This window comes from Schistocerca americana, chromosome 2 (assembly GCF_021461395.2).
Source record: "Schistocerca americana isolate TAMUIC-IGC-003095 chromosome 2, iqSchAmer2.1, whole genome shotgun sequence".
Classification (NCBI taxonomy): domain Eukaryota; kingdom Metazoa; phylum Arthropoda; class Insecta; order Orthoptera; family Acrididae; genus Schistocerca; species Schistocerca americana.
The window spans coordinates 866,444,077-866,461,944 of record NC_060120.1 but is presented as its reverse complement, the minus strand read 5'-3'; the positions used below and the strand labels follow the sequence as shown (position 1 = coordinate 866,461,944).

Genomic DNA, 17,868 nt, shown 5'->3' with positions numbered 1-17,868 from the left:
GAAGCCGAATATAAAAAAATTGTCAATATCAGCTCGCAAACAAACTTCATTCGCAATTACTACTTCGCACCTCTGTTTCCTACATTGGAGCAGACCGTTGCAGAGCAAGTTTATGTCTGTGCTGTTACGATGTCCTGAATGCTTCGACCACTTATACGTCATTAATTAACATTTCATTAAAGCAAATTGTGCCAAGAACAATGCGTTTTTTATAAAGCTTCAATGCACTGTTGACGTAAAACGACATACTTTCATAACACGCAGGTTATAATAGGAAACAACCAAATACGAAAATACGTTAACCACTGATATGACGTTTCCCGTCACTTTGGTGCAACAAGTGGGACCAGTACCGCGCGCGTTTTAGAGATATCATCTGTATGCTGGAGCTTTGAAACAGAATATAAATTTATTCATAAGACGTAAGTTATTTCGTAAAATCCACTAAATATGGATTTAATCGAAACAGATCGAGTATACATAGAGTGACTGCGGCACGTTATTTTACGCTCCTTGCGGTACCACGCTGGACTACTATGCGCCACGTTGTCGGAAGTCATACTGTGGTGGTTTTAAAAGGGAAATTCTATGTATGCGAACTTATAAGATAAACTATTGCCTCGTTTCTTTTGGTAATCATGCCTAACGTTCACGCAGTGTATTCACGAGAATAACTTTACGTGAATATTATTTTACTCAAGGTTTCGTAATTTCCTTAGCGTTATCAAGTAGTATGCCCCCTTTGTTTTGACTCCGAAAAGATGCCAGAGACTCGGGCAATTCACTTCACTTTGGTCGCAGTGTTGCCTCTCTGTGGTATTTTATACCTTTGGCGTAAACAAGAAAATACATAATTCAGTATGGTTTCTCTAAAGATATGATTGCGACGTAGAAAGCGATCTTGCATCTCATAGGCCACGGTCCTCAATATGAAGCAAAAATCTGACTAGTATTACTCAGTTATTCACATATCGCAATGCTCTGGAACGTGAAAATCCACACGTGACGTCACAAAAGTCGACCAGTTCCTCGTTTTCGAACGTTTGCGTGGTCCGTGTGAGGGATGGCTTAGGGGTGTTAGGGTAATCATGTGAAAATTTAAATCTGAATTTGAACCACCGTCCTCCAGAACGCAAGCAGAATGTGTATCACTGTAATACCGCGTTCGGAACCGCTGGCTGATTCGAATCTTTGTGCACTTCCTTCCTTGGAAATAGTTGAAACAAAATTAAATTTAATACAACTGCATAATTCAGTAACAACAATACAGTAAAACTTCTCTTGAATATTTTCGAGGAGATGTGAGAAGATGAAATGGATATTTGGTAAGAGACACAGCTGAAAGCAATACATTGTGGAGAAACCAAAACTGAAACTTACGCTGTGTAGAGAACGCATTTCAACACGTAAGAAGGCAGATGATACAGTTACTAACAACAGAAACCATATCATATGCACATTACATTAGTTATTTAAACATTTGTTTAGTTCAAGCGATAGCATAGTACACAGTTATCAATGAAGCTACTGACATTCACGAAGCTACGCCAGATTGTTTGTGTAAAGCCACTCAAGGTCTGAAGGAACGTAAAGCACGGGCAAATGATGTGTTTGAATAAAACTGATGACGGATAGGGCAAAAATGGTGCAATAGGAAATTTTTTACAGAATGGTTAGGAAAGAAAACAATTTCCCAAAACTTTAACATATTTTTCTTAAGAAAGGTGACGAATGAAACTTTTCGTATTGTGCGAGATATTCATAAAATTTGTCAGCAGCTGAAGCGAAACCCTCCTCAGCAGTTTAGAGGAAGTTTTGAGTTTTCAGATCCCTACAATGCCAAAACAAATTGAATTAAACATATCTGAACCATTTTCGTTTTTATGATGACATTCTACTTTTTGCCTCCGGTGAAGATAAACTTCAACAATGAACAGACAAGTGTAACAGAAAATGCAACCCGAAACGTCAACGTGGTGTTTTCGACGACAAATATTTCAGATGTGGCTTTCCCGACCAGCAAGGTAAACTGCAGCAATGGTGGAGGTTAAGGTCGGACATAATCACGGTGTGAAAATGGTTGATCGAAAATACCATGGTAGTTGCGACACCTACAAAGGGGTCGGAAACGTCACGGTCAGAAAGTTCAAAATGTTCAAATGTGTGTGAAATCTTATGGGACTTAACTGTTAAGGTCATTAGTCCCTAAGCTTACACACTTCTTAACCTAAATTAACCTAAGGAGAAGCACACACACCCATGCCCGAGGGAGGACTCGAACCTCCGCCGGGACCATCCGCACAGTCCAAGACTGCAGCGTCTAGACCGCTCGGCTAATCCCGCGCGGCTGGTCAGAAAGTCCACGGAACCTTTTATCTCCGAATAACTACGCTACTGTAACCAACATCCCTTTGAAGCTGCTTACTATGTTCATCCCTCGGTCTCCTTTCACAATTTTGACCCTCCCCTCCCAACACTTCCCCCATTACCAAATTGAAGAATCCTTCAAGCTTCAGGGTGTGTGCTATCAACCGATCCCTTCTCTTAGTTAAGTTGTGCCACAAATTTCTGTTTCCTCTAATTAGATTCAGTACTTCTTCATTAGTGACTCGATCTAGCCAATCAATCTTCAGTTTTCTTCTGTAGTATCAGATTCCATAATCCGTTCTCTTCTTTTCTGCACTGTTTGTCGTCCACGATTCACTTACGTACAAGGCTAGACTCCGCAGATGCACTCTGGAAAAAGACTTCTTGACCCTTAAATTTGTGTTAGATATTATCAAATTCCTCTTTTTGGGAAATTTTTTCCTACTGCAGGTAATCTGCATTTTATGTCCTCTCTACTTCGTCCATCGTCGCTTATTTTGCTGTCCAAATAGGAAAAAAATTCATCTACTACTTTTAGTGTTTCATTTCCTAATCTAATGCTTTCAACGTTATCTAATTCGACTAAATTTCGTTACCCTTGTTTCACTTTTGTTGATGTTCGTACAACATCTTTTCAAGAAATTATCCATTCCATTCAACAGCTCTTTCAAGTCCTTTGATGTCTCTCATGAGATTACAACGTCAATAGCATTATTAAAGTTTCTTGTTCTTCTTCTTGAACTTTAATTCCCTCTCCAAATTTCTCCTTGTTTTCGTTCATTGATTACTCAGTGTAACAGGTTTCGTAACATCGGGTGCAGGCTACAATCCTGTCCCACTCCTTTACTGGTTCTTTTTCATAACCTTCGACTCATAACTACAGTCTGGTCACTGTATACGCTGTATCCTTTCGCGCCCTGTATTTTACCGTTGCTATCTTCAGAATTTCAAAGATTATACATCAGTCGACATTGTCAGAAACTTTCTGTAAGTCTATAAATGCTGTAAATGTAGGTTTGCCTTTCTTTAACGTATTTTCTCAGGTAACATGTAGGGTCAGTATTCTTTACGTGTTCATACATTTCTTCGGAACCCAGACAGATCTTTCCCGATGTATATTTCTACAAGGATTTAGTATCAGTATTTTGCAAGCATGACTAATTAAACTGATGATCCGCTAATACACCTGACAACGCCTGCCTTCTTTGAAATTGTATAATTTAAAAGAAAGATCATAAATACAGCTAATGGGTTTAAGTGTTTATAGCAATTGAAGACAATGAATGCGTGGAGAGGAAAATAAATAACCCTAAGAGTTCAAATGTTCACGAGTGCTTTCCGTAACCTGAACAGGGTTTCCAAGGCAACACTTCCGAAGGTTAAGTCAGTGTGCATTACCAGTTTTAACATGTGGCATGAGACATGGACATTTAATGGGAAAATTACTCAATGATTGAAGGTCACTCAGTGATCAATGGTAAGATGCATGCTGGTAATTTACTAGGACAGACAAGAATGCAAGCAAATTGATAAGAGAACAGACCGGAGTAAAAGACGTTAATTATTTCAGCAATGGAAACTGAATGAAAGCGGGCGGGATATGTAGCTAGGCGAAGGGATTTTTGCTGGAATCCAATAGACAAAAAGAGACGGACAAGGCGCCTCTAATAGAAGGATGGTACACGAAGAGCAGGTGCAACATGGATGCATACGAGTGAAGACTACTGGTTGACTATGCTACAAATATAGCACCATTCTTTTCCGTCATCTATCAGAGATCATTGGAACGGCGGAAAGTTCCACGGGATTGGAAGAAGGCCCAGGTCATAGCAATCTGTAAAAAGAGTAGAAAATCGGATGCACATAATTGCCGGCCACTTTCTCTGACGTCGATTTGTTGTGGAATCATGGAACATATTTTGTGTTCAGACATAATTATCTTTCCAGACTCTGAGAAGCTCATCTGCAGAAACCAGCACGGTTTTAGGAAACAGCGGTCATGCGAGACACAACTAGCTCTCTTCGTGCACGATATACAACAGGCTCTAGATACCGGCTCCCAGGTTGATGCCATATTTCTCGACTTTCGAAGGGCGTTCGACTCAATTCCGCACTGTCGCTTGCCACAGAAAGTGCGCGCTTACGGTCTATCCAGTGACATATGCGGTTGGAAAGTTTTTTAACTGACAAGAAGCAGTATGTCGTCCTGAACGGCGTAACTTCAACAGAAACAAGAGAACTTCAGGTGTTCCCCAGGGCAGCGTAATAGGTTCTCTGCTTTTTACGATTTACATAAACGATCTGGTTGATGGTATTGACAGCGGCCTTAGACTGTTTGCCGATGATGCTGTAGTCTACAGGAAAGTAGTATCACCCGAAAGTTGTGAACAAATCAATGAGGATTTGCAGAAAATAAATGCGTGGTGTAATGACCGGCAGTTATCTCTCAATATTAGTAAGTGTAACGTACTGCGTATAACAAGGCGAAAATCCCCATTAATGTACGAGTACAAAATAAATGATCAGTCTTCGTAAGCGGTAACGTCAGTCAAGTATCTGGGTGTGACTATTCGAAATGGTCTCCAATGGAATGATCAGATTACACAAGTAACGGGTAAGGCGAACTCTGTATGCGGTTTATTGGTAGACTCCTGAAGCGATGCAGTCCTTCAACAAAGGAAATAGCTTACAATACGTTAGTTCGTCCAGTCAGAGTATTGTTTGTCTGTATGGTGCCCTTACCAGTTGGGTCTGATTCAAGAGATTGAGAAGGTCTAAAGAAGAGCGGCAAGATTCGTGACTGGTACATTTAGCCATCGCGAGAGCGTTACAAATCTCATAGATAGTTTTGAAGTGGGACACGCCTGCAGATAGACGCCGCGCTAAACAGAAGGGGCTGCTCACTAAATTCCGAAATCCAATCTTCGCCGAGGTTGTAGAGCATATATTATTACCACCAACGTTCAAATCGCGTAATGACCATCATTCAAAGATAAGGGAAATAAGAGCTCGTACTGAGGCGTTCAGACAGTCGTTTTTCCCTCGCGTGATCCGCGAGTGTAACAGTGGGGGTGTGGAATATGACTTTGGCGCGAATTGTGCCCTCCGCCACACACCGCTTGGTGGCTAGCGGAGTATATATGTAGATGTAGATGTAGAAGAATCTAATGGGTGGAAATCTTTAGAAATGTCCGGAGACAGGACACATCAAAATAACAGCAACGTGTTTCGTCACAGGTTTGTTTAGTAAGGCGTCAGTGCGTAACGAAGTAGCGCATCAAACTCCAATGACAAACGCTACACGAGAGACATTGTATATCATGCTGTGTTTTACTGCCAAATTGCGAGAGTGTATGTTCTCAGAAGAGTCAACTAACATATGCAATAGTAGATGTCGAATGGTTGATGATGGCATCATTATGATGATCGAAGCGATCGCTGTGTTACGAAGAAATCTACAGATACCAGTCACTGAATCCTGGCCCCTATTTTGACTGGACCAGATGTGGGATTCTTCCTACACGTCGGGCAGGGGACCTGAAGATGGCGTAATGTAACGCTGAAACTGGTTGCTCAGATCAAATAGCACCTGGAAATTTAGGCGGGTGAAGATGTTTTGGTTCACCATTTTAATTTTCGCTTACGTGGCACAGCTCCTTCTTGATGTTGCAATTTTTTCCGTCAGTGTAATCGAGAATACCATTTATACGAGGTCTTGTAACAACAACTGTACATATAATAATTTTTTCTTCTGATTTTCGATAAATTAGTGTAAGCAATGTTTTGATTTCATTTCTTTTTCTTTTCGTGTCATTATGTTAAAGAAACTGTAAGCAACTTTCGATGTGAATATTGATATTTATGTCAAATTTCAAGCAATGCTATAACAGAATTGAAGTGTAACCCATGTTGAATCTATTGTAACATGTTTAAAATTGTAATTGTGCTCCTGGTCCATACGTAGGCAATGTATTAGGATATGTGGAATGTAAAACCTTTGGTGAATACCCTGTCTGTAGGGGAGCGGTAAAAGGTGGAGGCAGGCGAGCGCGGGAAAATGCACACGGGCGCTGCACGGCATAACGGGCTCAGCAGAGTTAGTCGGAGTTGGGCATCGGTCTGAGAAACACGCTCTGGATCGAGGAGGCTGAGGCTGTTTCCGATGACTATACAGCATGGCTATATTCCATAGGCACTAAATGGAAAAGGATTGCGACGCTAAGAAGAAGCAAAGTGCCGATACATCAAGAGCCATAGCTGTGATTGTACATGTGTTGTGCGCCTCGCCATCTCGCCGCCCGCCAACCGCCGCATCGACACGAACAGGTTGAAACATTTAGTACTGTATTCGTGTGGACCAGTGTTAATTTTGATCCTGACTGTTCAATAACAACTTAACTTTTACCAGAATTGTCCTATCAATTAATTATCCTTATCACTAACCTAGACAGGGTCCTTTCCACATGTTGTGCAATCCGAGTGTCCCGAAATGAAGATTGAAAGTTTATGTTAATAAGAATTACCTGCAGACCTATCTATGCTAGAAAGATGTTTAAGGAGCTTTATTGTCAATGAAAATATAAGCAAAGAACAAAGGTCTGACAAAGTTGGAAGATAATTTTGGAATTGGTTTAGTAATGAAGCTTAAATAATTTGAGACAAAAATAATGGTAGTTAAATGAGGAAGTAATAAGACAAAAAGTGTAGTAACTCATATATTGTAAATCTTGAGTGTTTAATGCTTCCAATAGTTAAAAGTTTCAACACAGTGATCATAACAGTTTCAGGCCCCCCCCCCCCCCCTCCACTCTTTTCTTTTCTATTCATTTAAAGTCTGAAGTGTACTGAACTGATTTGACCAGCAAAGTTAAAGTCAATATAAAACCTAAATTTATCAGTGTTTTACCCTTATTAAAATTGACATTGTTTGTGTGTTTCAAAAGTGCTATTTCTAGGGTAACCCATGCCCGATTTCAGTCAGATCAATAGACAAAACGCAGTTTGTAGTAATCATTATAGTGTAATGTTGTGTATTTATAACTTGTCCAAATTAGTACAGAAAGGGAAAATATTAGTTCAGTAGATTTTTCTGGTTCTAAAATTTACCATATAATGCAGTATTACTACGTGTTGTTATGCTTGTACGTACATCCACTTGTACGAGGAAAAAACTCACTTAATGCCTAATTAGGCTGGCGACCGTATTATTAACAATCGGTAGCATCTGCTGTGTATGTTTCTTGCCCGTCCTAACGTGTAGTTGCACTTTAGACTTGCTTGACGTATCATTGTTGTTACTGAGTGGGCGTAAGTCTGATTTTGCCTCCATTCAGGTACACGCGGTCAACATATTTACTAAAATCCTTTCTTATAAGGTGAAGCCCGTCAACTTATCATAGTACAGGCTTTAAAGAGCTAACGTACGCCCGAGCGTAGACGTTACAGTCTGCTCAAAACATTCCGGAACTTTGTCCACAAAATTTTCCTACGCTTACCTTTCACTTATTGTACATGGTTTCCTTCGAAATACTCTCCTCCATAATTGATACACTGCTCCCAAAGACATTTACACTTCCGGAAGCAGTCTTGGTACGCCTCTTGCTAGATCTTTCGAAGCCCCGTCTGCGAATGTTCTTTTATCTCGTCTGTCGTCGCCAATCTTCGCCTTTCAACGGGGTTTTCAACACTGGAAATAAAAAAAATTCATCAAGCGGCACGTCTGGAAAGTAGAGAGGACAAGGCAGCACCGTGATTTCGTTTCTTGTGGAATAGACACGCACCAGCAGGGATGAATACGCGGGTGCGTTATTGTGGCGCAAGAGGCATGAATTGCCTCGCCCCATTTCAGGCCATTTCCTCCTCACATTTTCTCCCAGGTGTCGCAACACTTTCCGGTAGTACCATCGAGTAACAGTGGCACGAAGTCATGACGAACTAGTTCTTCAAAATTAAATAAATGGTTCAGATGGCTCTGAGCACTATGGGACTTAAGATCGGAGGTCATCAGTCCCCTAGAACTTAGAACTACTTAAACCTAACTAACCTAAGGACATCACACACACATCCATGCCCGAGGCAGGATTCGAACCTGCGACCGTAGCGGTCGCTCGGTTTCAGACTGAAGCGCCTAGAACCGCACGGCCTAAATTAAATAAAACTAGCAGCATTGCTTTGATATTTGACCAGACCTGACGAGCTTTTTTTGATCTTGGAGAACCTTTCCCAGCTCATTGTGAAGATTCAGCCGTGGTTTGAATATCATAATCGTAGGCCCACGTCTCATCACCAGTTATGATTCTCTTAAGGAAGTTCTCATTTGCACGATCCAAAAGCTTTTCACAAAATGGGAGGCGAAGTTCTTTGTGGTCTTGACCCATAAGCCGTGGGACGAACTTGCCGGCAACACGATTCGTTCAAGGTCCTGTATCAGATTTCATGACATGATCCAATTGAAACGTTACATTCATCTGCAATCTCACGGTCAGTCAGTCTTCGACTGGCGCGCACCCAGTTTCTTTGATGTTTGTGACATGAGCGTCGCCGGTAGACGTCGGAGGGTGCCCTGAACGAGGGTCAACTTCAACTTTCGTCCGGCCATTTTTAAACCGTGTGAACAGTTCGTAACCCCGAGTATGGCTTAAGCACTCAACACCGTAGGCTTCCTGCATCATTTGGTGTGTCTCTGTAAATGTTTTCTTGAGTCTCACGCAAAATTTAATGCAGACGCGTTGCTCCTCTAACTCGGCCATTTCGAAATTAGCATCTGTCCGACACAGCGCTCTACTCAATATAGAACTGAACAATAACTAACAGACATATGACAATGAAACTTTCGGCAGTTACACTTTAAACACAGGCGTGTGCAGAGATGCCAACCACATTTTGCTCAAACACCCCATTGGCGCTACATTACGAATGTTCCGGAATTTTTTTGAACGGACCTTGTACTGTATATTCACTCGCCCAATATTACAATACTAAAATATCACCAGTTGGTATTTTATGTGATCTTTCGAAGGCATTTGATGGTGTAGATCTCGTTACACTTTACGCACAACTGGTTTTAATCACTCTCAGCAAACAGTGCAAAATGTTGTGCTGAATAACTCAAACAGTGTTGAAAGCGGAGAAAAATTTAGCGACGTGGGCGAAGTCACGAAGGGAGTAGCATGAGCTTCAGTTTTTTATCCACCCCTATTCCTTATATGTGTGAATGGTATTCATCAAGCAGAACAGGTACATTTTATAGACGATACTAATTTTATTATAAATCCCATTAAAGAGAAAGCAACAGAAGAGACTGCTAATGATAGTTTTCAAAAAAGTCACTATGTTGTTTGCTGGTAATGCACTCTCCTTTGGTTTTTAGAAAATACTCTACATTTAGTTGGTTACAACAAGTAAAGACATACCAACAGTTGATGTAGCACGTGAACAGAAGTCAGTAAACAAGGTAGAATGCTCAAATTTTTGTGGTTGTGAATATTGATGAAAACTTGAACTAGAAGAAACGTATTACAGAGCTGTTGAAACAATTAAGGTCAGCTAATTTTGTACTTTGTATAATTACTAATCTTAGAGACAAATGAATATACTTCCTCACACAATTTGCGTATTTCCACTCAATAATGTCTTATGGAAAAACGTTCTTGGGTAACCCATAACTTAATAAGAAAGTACTGATTTCACTAAAGCGTACAGTAAGAATAATACGTGGTGTTCGCTCTAGAGAAGGGTCGTTCGCGAACGAGTCCAAAGGAAGGGTTCACCAAGATGAACGGAACGAGCGAGGAACGAATTCTAAGGAACGGTCTTTCATAGTTCACTTCGGTCGCGGCTTTCTACTTATAGTTCCCGTGAACGGGAAACGGTCGGTCTCGTTCCCGAACGGCACGTCGGCCGGTGTCGTTCCAGCCTCGGTCCCGTTCCCGTCTGTCTCGGTCTCGGTCGGCCAGACTCTTCCTTCTACGTACGGCCACTGTCGCACTTCCACTGCCGACTGCTCACAGTTCAGTATAGAGTTGTTGTTCGTTTTGTTCGCTTCGCACGCCTATTCTAGATCTGTTCCAAACCTCTTTTGAACTCTGAACTTGAGGTTCTTTTCGTATTCTATTCAGCGTCCAGGACCGGCAATTAAAATGTATTTTATAATTACGTAAATTACATAAAAATTACGTGGTATACATATATCTTTTCAGGCAACAAAACGGCGTATCAGCTTACTTCAATATTTCGATAAACAACAGAATAAATATGTGAATATTGATGAAAACTTGAACTAGAAGAAACGTATTACAGAGCTGTTGAAACAATTAAGTTCAGCTAATTTTGTACTTTGTATAATTACTAATCTTAGAGACAAATGAATGTACTTCCTGACACAATTTGCGTATTTCCACTCAATTCTTTGTTATTAGACATTCAAAGGACGTCGGCACGGCACACACGAGTGGCCATTTTCCGCCTTTTTTTTGGTCCAAGGTAAAACAGCATGTTCATTGTTATAGAAGGCAAACCGACTTACAGCCGAATGAAGCCCGCGTTTCGTAATCGAGTGTATGGTGTCACATTTTGTTAACAGAATATGATAACTCCTACAATATTATTTCAGTGGAATAGGGTGGCGCACGAAAAATCGGCCCCGAGTAATAGGCTGTTCATTGTCGCTTACCAATCATCATCTATTGTTTCGAAGTTGTTTGCATTAGCTTATTTGTTATTTCTTCACAGCCTCATTATTACATGTTTATCTATTCCTTCTCGTAGCGGTCAACAAATCGTGCATAATTGGCGAGCAGTCTGTACCTGGGGCTGGTTTTTCGTACGCCGCCTTATCACATCTCACTGCGATCAGCCACATAGCGCTACAGTTGGCTAAATGAGATGTTTTGCTGAATCACGAAAATTACAGGTGTGTGAGAAATCTGTTATGAATAAAAACTCTGTACTCCAGGGCGGAGGCAAGTGCCCCTCTTGCCACTCGGTCATCATAATAACCATATACCAAGCACAATGAACGGCGAACGAGTAAAAATGAACGGTTCCCAAAAAAGAACGATCACCAGTGAACTAGTTCCCAAGGATGAACGACTTGCCCATCTCTAGTTCACTCGCTGCCGTTATGTACGCAGTTCTTCAAGCAGTCAGTCATTTGAACTATCAAAATACATAAGCTAACTCAACAAAAAATTAGTCACCCCATAGCGCACGCACAGATAAACTTTTAAGCCTTTATAGATGTCGCAGCGATCCAGGCGTGCGCACTGCCTCTGCGTGCCCATAAGGCATTAGCGACCGGTGAGACATCTATGTTTCAATCGGACATTGTACGTTAACGTGGGTGCTTGTAAGGACGTGACAGAGTGGTACAGAGGGGCAATCGTGTTTGCCCGTGCTCATGGCCACATGGTGTATGAAGTTGCTGGATTTGTTGGTGTATCGCGGCGGACTGTTCAACGTGTCTACAAGCAGTTGTGCACGTGTACCCACGAAACACGACATTAGCATTGTGGTCGGGAAAAAATCCTGACTGAGAGAGACCGGAGACACTTTTCACGGCTTGTGATTCAAAATCGCTTCCAAAACTGACAGGAATTGCTACAGGCAGTGAAAGAAGGTCCAAATGGTTCAAATGGCTCTGAGCACTATGCGACTTAACTTCTGAGGTGATCAGTCGCTTAGAACTTAGAACTAATTAAACCTAACTAACCTAAGGACATCACACACATCCATGTCCGAGGCAGGATTCGAACCTGCGACCGTAGCGGTCGCTCGGCTCCAGACTGTAGCGCCTAGAACCGCACGGCCACACCGGCCGGCATTCCTGAATTCCAATCAAGAACAACTGCCAAGATGAGAAACATAGAAATAGATATAGATATCCTTGGTGTCACAAAGCCGGCGAAAGAAGGTCCATCCCAACCTGTTAGCGAGAGAACTTTGCGATGGGAACTCCATGCAATAAACATTTTGAGTCGGTCGCCTCATTTTTACTATTCGAACGGTATCTGAAGTAAGTGATCGTTCCACACGAAAAGTAGTGTGCTTTGCTTATTTTCATTCGCTTTTGTCGTATGGTATTACGTTTTGAGGTAATACTTCCCATTCTCAAAGGATATTTTTGGCTCAGAAACGGGCAGTTCGGGCAATAAGTGGTTTAAGTTCGCGATCCTCTTTTCGATCCCGGGTCACTAATAAGGGTATTCTCCTTTACTGTCGCTTCTTGTTTCCAAGGATTAGCAACTTTCACTCAGTTAATACTAGGCAGAAATCCAATCTGCATTTGGATAGCACTTCCTTGTCGCTTGTGCAGAAAGATGTGCAGTATACTGCCGCATCCATTTTCAATGAGGTACCACAAGAATTCAAAAATCTTAGTAGTAATCCACGCGCTTTCAGATCGAAACTGAAGAATTTCCTCATGGGTCACTCCTTCTATTCTGTCGAGGAATTCCTTGAAAAAATAAACTGATTCCAATATTATATTGTTGATTGCGTTTACTTAAACTATTGGCTTGCCTTTTTGGGTTCATAAACATTTTATTTTATCTGTTATTACTGCTATGTTGTAATTTCATGTATTGAAACGTTCCATGACCTTGGAGATGTGCTCCTCAATTTGGTCCTACGAACTATACGTGTAAAATAATTTTAAAAAATCAAGACGCGATTGCTCACACAGGCACATAAAGACGATAACAGCAAAGTTCATCGGTCTGGAATTATATGTGACTAGTTTTCGGAATACTCCCCCACACTATTACATCTCGACTCCCCATAGAAAATCTATGAGACATGTTGGAACAACGGGTAAAACATCAGCATCCCCGCAATTTGGTGGAATTCTAATATCAAATTCTCAGAGAGTGGCTTAACCTAGATGCGACGAACCTTCAAAAGCTCGTGGACTCACTTTCTAACCGAATACAGACGGTTATCAAGTACAGGGGTGAAATTACAAGATATTAAATGATGCTTGTAACGATTCCTCTAGGGCTGACTTATTGTTTGTCCGGTGAGCCTATATTCGCTAGTGAAATTCGGCGTAAATAATCCATCACAAACTGAAAAGATTAGTGATGTCCATACCGACAATATTAGAGCAAAAATTGACCTTTATTACCAAATATTAAAGCTCCCATTGGCTCAGAAATGAGTTCAATATGCAAAACCAAAAATTTTTGATCCGTTTGCCCAATACCATAAAATGTTGATAAGTAGCAAAGCGAGTTATAAATATAATGTAAAATCATTTATCCTGGACAACTGTTTCTATTCCATGGATGAATTTTTATTTAAAAACTGATAAAAACCTGTTTATTATATCTTGTTGCATGATTAGGACTAAAAAATCATGTGTACATATCCTGTAAAGTGACTCGTTCCACATCATTTCGATAAATGAATCGTTCAAATGATCCATGGTACATGTAACTAACGAACCGATTGAAGTTGCAATCGCCGGCCGCTGTGGCCGAGCGGTTTTAGGCGCTTCAGTCCGGAAACACGCGGCTGCTACGGTCGCAGGTTCGAATCCTGCCTCGCCCATGGATGTGTGTGATGTCCTTAGTGATGTTAGTTAGGTTTAAGTAGTTCCAAGTCTAGGGGACTGATGACCTCGGATGTTAAGTCCCAAAATGCTTAGAGCTCTTTTTTTTTTTAAGTTGCAATCCTCTGTGACTCTTGCAATGATCACCAGAGTGCTGTTCGTTTTTAGTGGTTTCATCAGGCCTGGTAGGATATGTAATGGGCGTGACCAGTGTCAGATGTTGAGTGACCACCGTGAAAGGCACGGGAGGTGCCACTGACTCGTGTGACAGTGCGTTATCAACACCAGGCTGAGTATGAAAACGCTCTCATTGTGAGTCTCCACTTGGACAGCTTGTCGAATCGTTCAATATTCAAATTTGTGGAGCATCCAGATGTGACAGTGGCCCAGTGTTCCACTGCAATGGAACGTGAGGGCAGGCTTTTTCGTCTTCAACGTTCCGGTCTATCGCGTCTGACCGCCACAAGAGAAGATCGCCGTATTGTGCGCCATATTGTACACAAAGCACATCGTAAGCCCTTCATACTTTTTTCGTATGCCACCCGAGAACAAATAATGGACTCCCTGAAACGTCATGTGTCATCTCGCATTCTTGCTCGGGGGCTATCAGCAGCCGGACTAGGGAATTACACTGAAGCGCCAAAGAAATTGGTATAGACGTGCGTTTTCAAATACAGAGATATGTAAACAGGCAGAAGACGGCACTGGTGTCGGCCACGCGCCGGCCGCGGTGGTCTTGCGGTTCTAGGCGCTGCAGTCCGGAACGGCGGGACTGCTACGGTCGCAGGTTCGAATCCTACCTCGGGCATGGATGTGTGTGATGTCTTTAGGTTAGTTAGGTTTAAGTAGTTCTAAGTTCTAGGGGACTGATGACCTAAGATGTTAAGTCCCATAGTGCTCAGAGCCATTTGAACCATTTTTTGTCGGCCACGCCTGTATAAGACAACAAGTGTCTGGCGCAGTTGTTAGATCGGTTACTGACGCTACGATGTCAGGTTATCAAGATTTAAGTGAGTTTGACCGTGGTGCTATAGTTGGCGCACGAGCATCTCCGAGGTAGTGATGAAGTGGGGATTTTTCGGTACGGCCAGTTCACGAGTGTACCGTGAATGTCAGGAACCCGGTAGAACATCAAATCTCCGACATCGCTGCGGCCAGGAAAAGGTCCTGCAACAACGGGACCAACGATGACTCAAGAGAATCGATCAACGTGACACAAGTGCAACCCTTCCGCAAATTTGCTTTAGATTTCAATGCTGAGCTATCTACAAGTGTCAGTGTGGGAACCATTCAACGAAACAACATCGATATGGGTTACCGGAACCGAAGGCCCACTCGTATACCCTTGATGAGTGCACGACACACAGCTTTACGCCTCGTCTGGGCTCGTCAATACCGACATACGACTGTTGATGACTGGAAACATGTTTTCTGGTCGGACGAGTCTCATTTGAAATTATATCGAGCGGATGGACCTGTACAGGTATAGATAATCCATCACCCTGCATGTCAGCAGGGGATTGTTCAAGCTGGTGGCTCTGCAATGGTGTGGGGCGTGTGCGGATAAGACTCTGACAGCTGACACGTACGTAAGCATCCTGTCTGATGAGCTGCATCCATTCATGTCCACTGTGCGTTCCGACGGACTTGGGCAATCCCAGCAGGACAGTGCGACACCCCACAAGTCCAGAATTGCTACAGAGTGGCTCCAGGAACAATCTTGTGAGTTTAAACACTTCCGTTGGCCTCCGAACTCCCCAGCCATGAACATTACTGAGCTTATGTGGGATACCTTGGAACATACTGTCCAGAAGATATCTCCTTCCCCTGGTACTCTTACGGATGTATGGAGAGCCCTTCAGGGTTCATGGTGTCAGTTCCCTCCAGCACTACTTCAGACATTAGTCGAATCCATGCCACATCGTGTCGCGGCACTTCTGCTTGCTCGCGGGGTCTCTACACGATATTAGGCAGGTGTACCCGTTCCTTTTGCTCTTCAGTGTATAAGGGGCGCGAATAGTGTGAGATGTTGTGACCACTGTGAAGGGTACGGGAGATGCCGCTGACTCGTGTGGCAGTGCGTTATCAACACTAAGCAGAGTATGAAAACGTTCTCATTGTGAGTCTCCATTTGGACAGCTGGTCGAATCGTGCAGTGTCCAGATTCTTGGGGCATTCAGACGTGACAGTGGGCCAATGTTCGACTGCAACGGAACATGAGGGCAGTCATTTTCGTCTTCAAGGTTCCGGTCTATCGCGTCTGACTACAAAAAGGGAGAATAGTCGTATTGTGCGCCATACTGCACACCAAGCACATCGCAAACCCCTCCACATTTACATCTGCCACCAGAGAACAAATAATGGACCCCCTGCAACGTCGAGTCATCCCACATTCTTTCTCGGGAGCTGGCAGCAGCCGAGCTGGGGAATTACCTTCCCATGCGTAGACTGTCGTTAAAACCACAAACGGCTGCGTTGGGAGTGATGTTGTGACCGGGAATCATGGAATGTTGGTTGACTGGGGAGCCTAGAATGTTAATGAATGCGTCACATTGTGTTCAAAGACGAATCGCTGCACTATTTCTGTTGTCCTTTGTCGGCGTTTATGCTGTTCTTCCATTGGTTTGGAGAGGCAGAGCGGCGTTATTCCTGGAGGCGTGTTGGCTTCAGGTCGCGTCTGGTAGTGATTGAGCGAACATTGATGACACGATGGTACGTGACGGACATTCTGCGCCCTCATGTTACCTCTCTTGCGACAGTGTCGTGGCGCAGTTGTTGAATTGGACAATGCTCGTCCACACATTGTATGTTCTTTTGAGGTACTTCCCATGCCCAGTCAGATCTCCAGATCTGTCCGCAATAGAATTATATGAGACCAGCTTGTAGATAAACACCGTCCCAGTGCTAATATCCAGGACATGAAGGACCTGTACTGCGGTTGTGTGCTAGCGTAGCTCAACGGCTTCATGACACCTTTCCCAATCGAACCAGAGCATGCATCCGTGCCAGACGAGGTGAAATCTCATATCATAAGCTGGCTGCCAAGTTGTTAGTAATTCGAACCGATGTTTTAATCACTGAAATAACATCACAGTCTAAAACCGTGCAGTTTCATTTCGTTTCTTCTTCCCTTTCTGGGTGCTTCACTTCTTTGGCATGCAATGTAGATTAGAGAAACAGAACCTTGAACTGTCTCTACACGCCGAGAAATGAGTCACAAAAATCAATGCACACAGTAGCAATGATAAAGCAGGCAAGCGGTCTGAGATACAGAGGTCTGAAACAAAATAAAGCTGACTTATAGTGCAAAGTTGTGTGCTAATTACGGGCCTCTGCAGAAGTTTATCAACGGGTGAGGGGATGACATTGTCATTTTTGATATAATGAGTTGGCCAGTTTCGACACGTGTCATGCCACTCACTCCGTCTTCAGGCCACGAGTGGCCTACCGGGAACATCCGACCGCCGTGTCATCCTCAGTGGAGGATGCGGATAGGAGGGGCGCAGGGTCAGCACACCGCTCTCCCGGTCGTTATGATGGTATTCTTGACAGAAGCCGCTACTATTCGGTCGAGTAGCTCATCAGTTGGCATCACGAGGCTGAGTGCACCCGAAAAATGGCAACAGCGCATGGCGGCCTGGATGGTAACCCATCCAAGTGCCGGCCACGCCCGACAGCGCTTAACTTCGGTGATCTCACGGGAACCAGTGTATGCACTGCGGCAAGGCCGTTGCCCCGTGTCATGCCACAGGACCTAAATTTTATAGATGACACGAAAAACTTGTTACATCTGAGAAAACTGATGGTCATCCAGCACTTCTAGAAGTGTTTGAGAATTCTGTAATGAATGAAAACTCTGGACTAAAGTTCCCGGTAAGGGGGAAGAAGGAGAGGGGGGCACATGTGCCCCCTCCTGCCTCTCACCCTCTTGCGGACAGTTTTGCTGCAAATCT

At 43.0% G+C, this 17,868-nt stretch overlaps 1 pseudogene; it reads right to left on the bottom strand.

Moving 5' to 3' along the window:
• Nucleotides 1-17,532: 17,532 nt before the first annotated feature.
• On the bottom strand, nt 17,533-17,650 carry LOC124597134 (annotated as a pseudogene).
• Between the last annotated feature and the right edge of the window lie 218 nt (nt 17,651-17,868).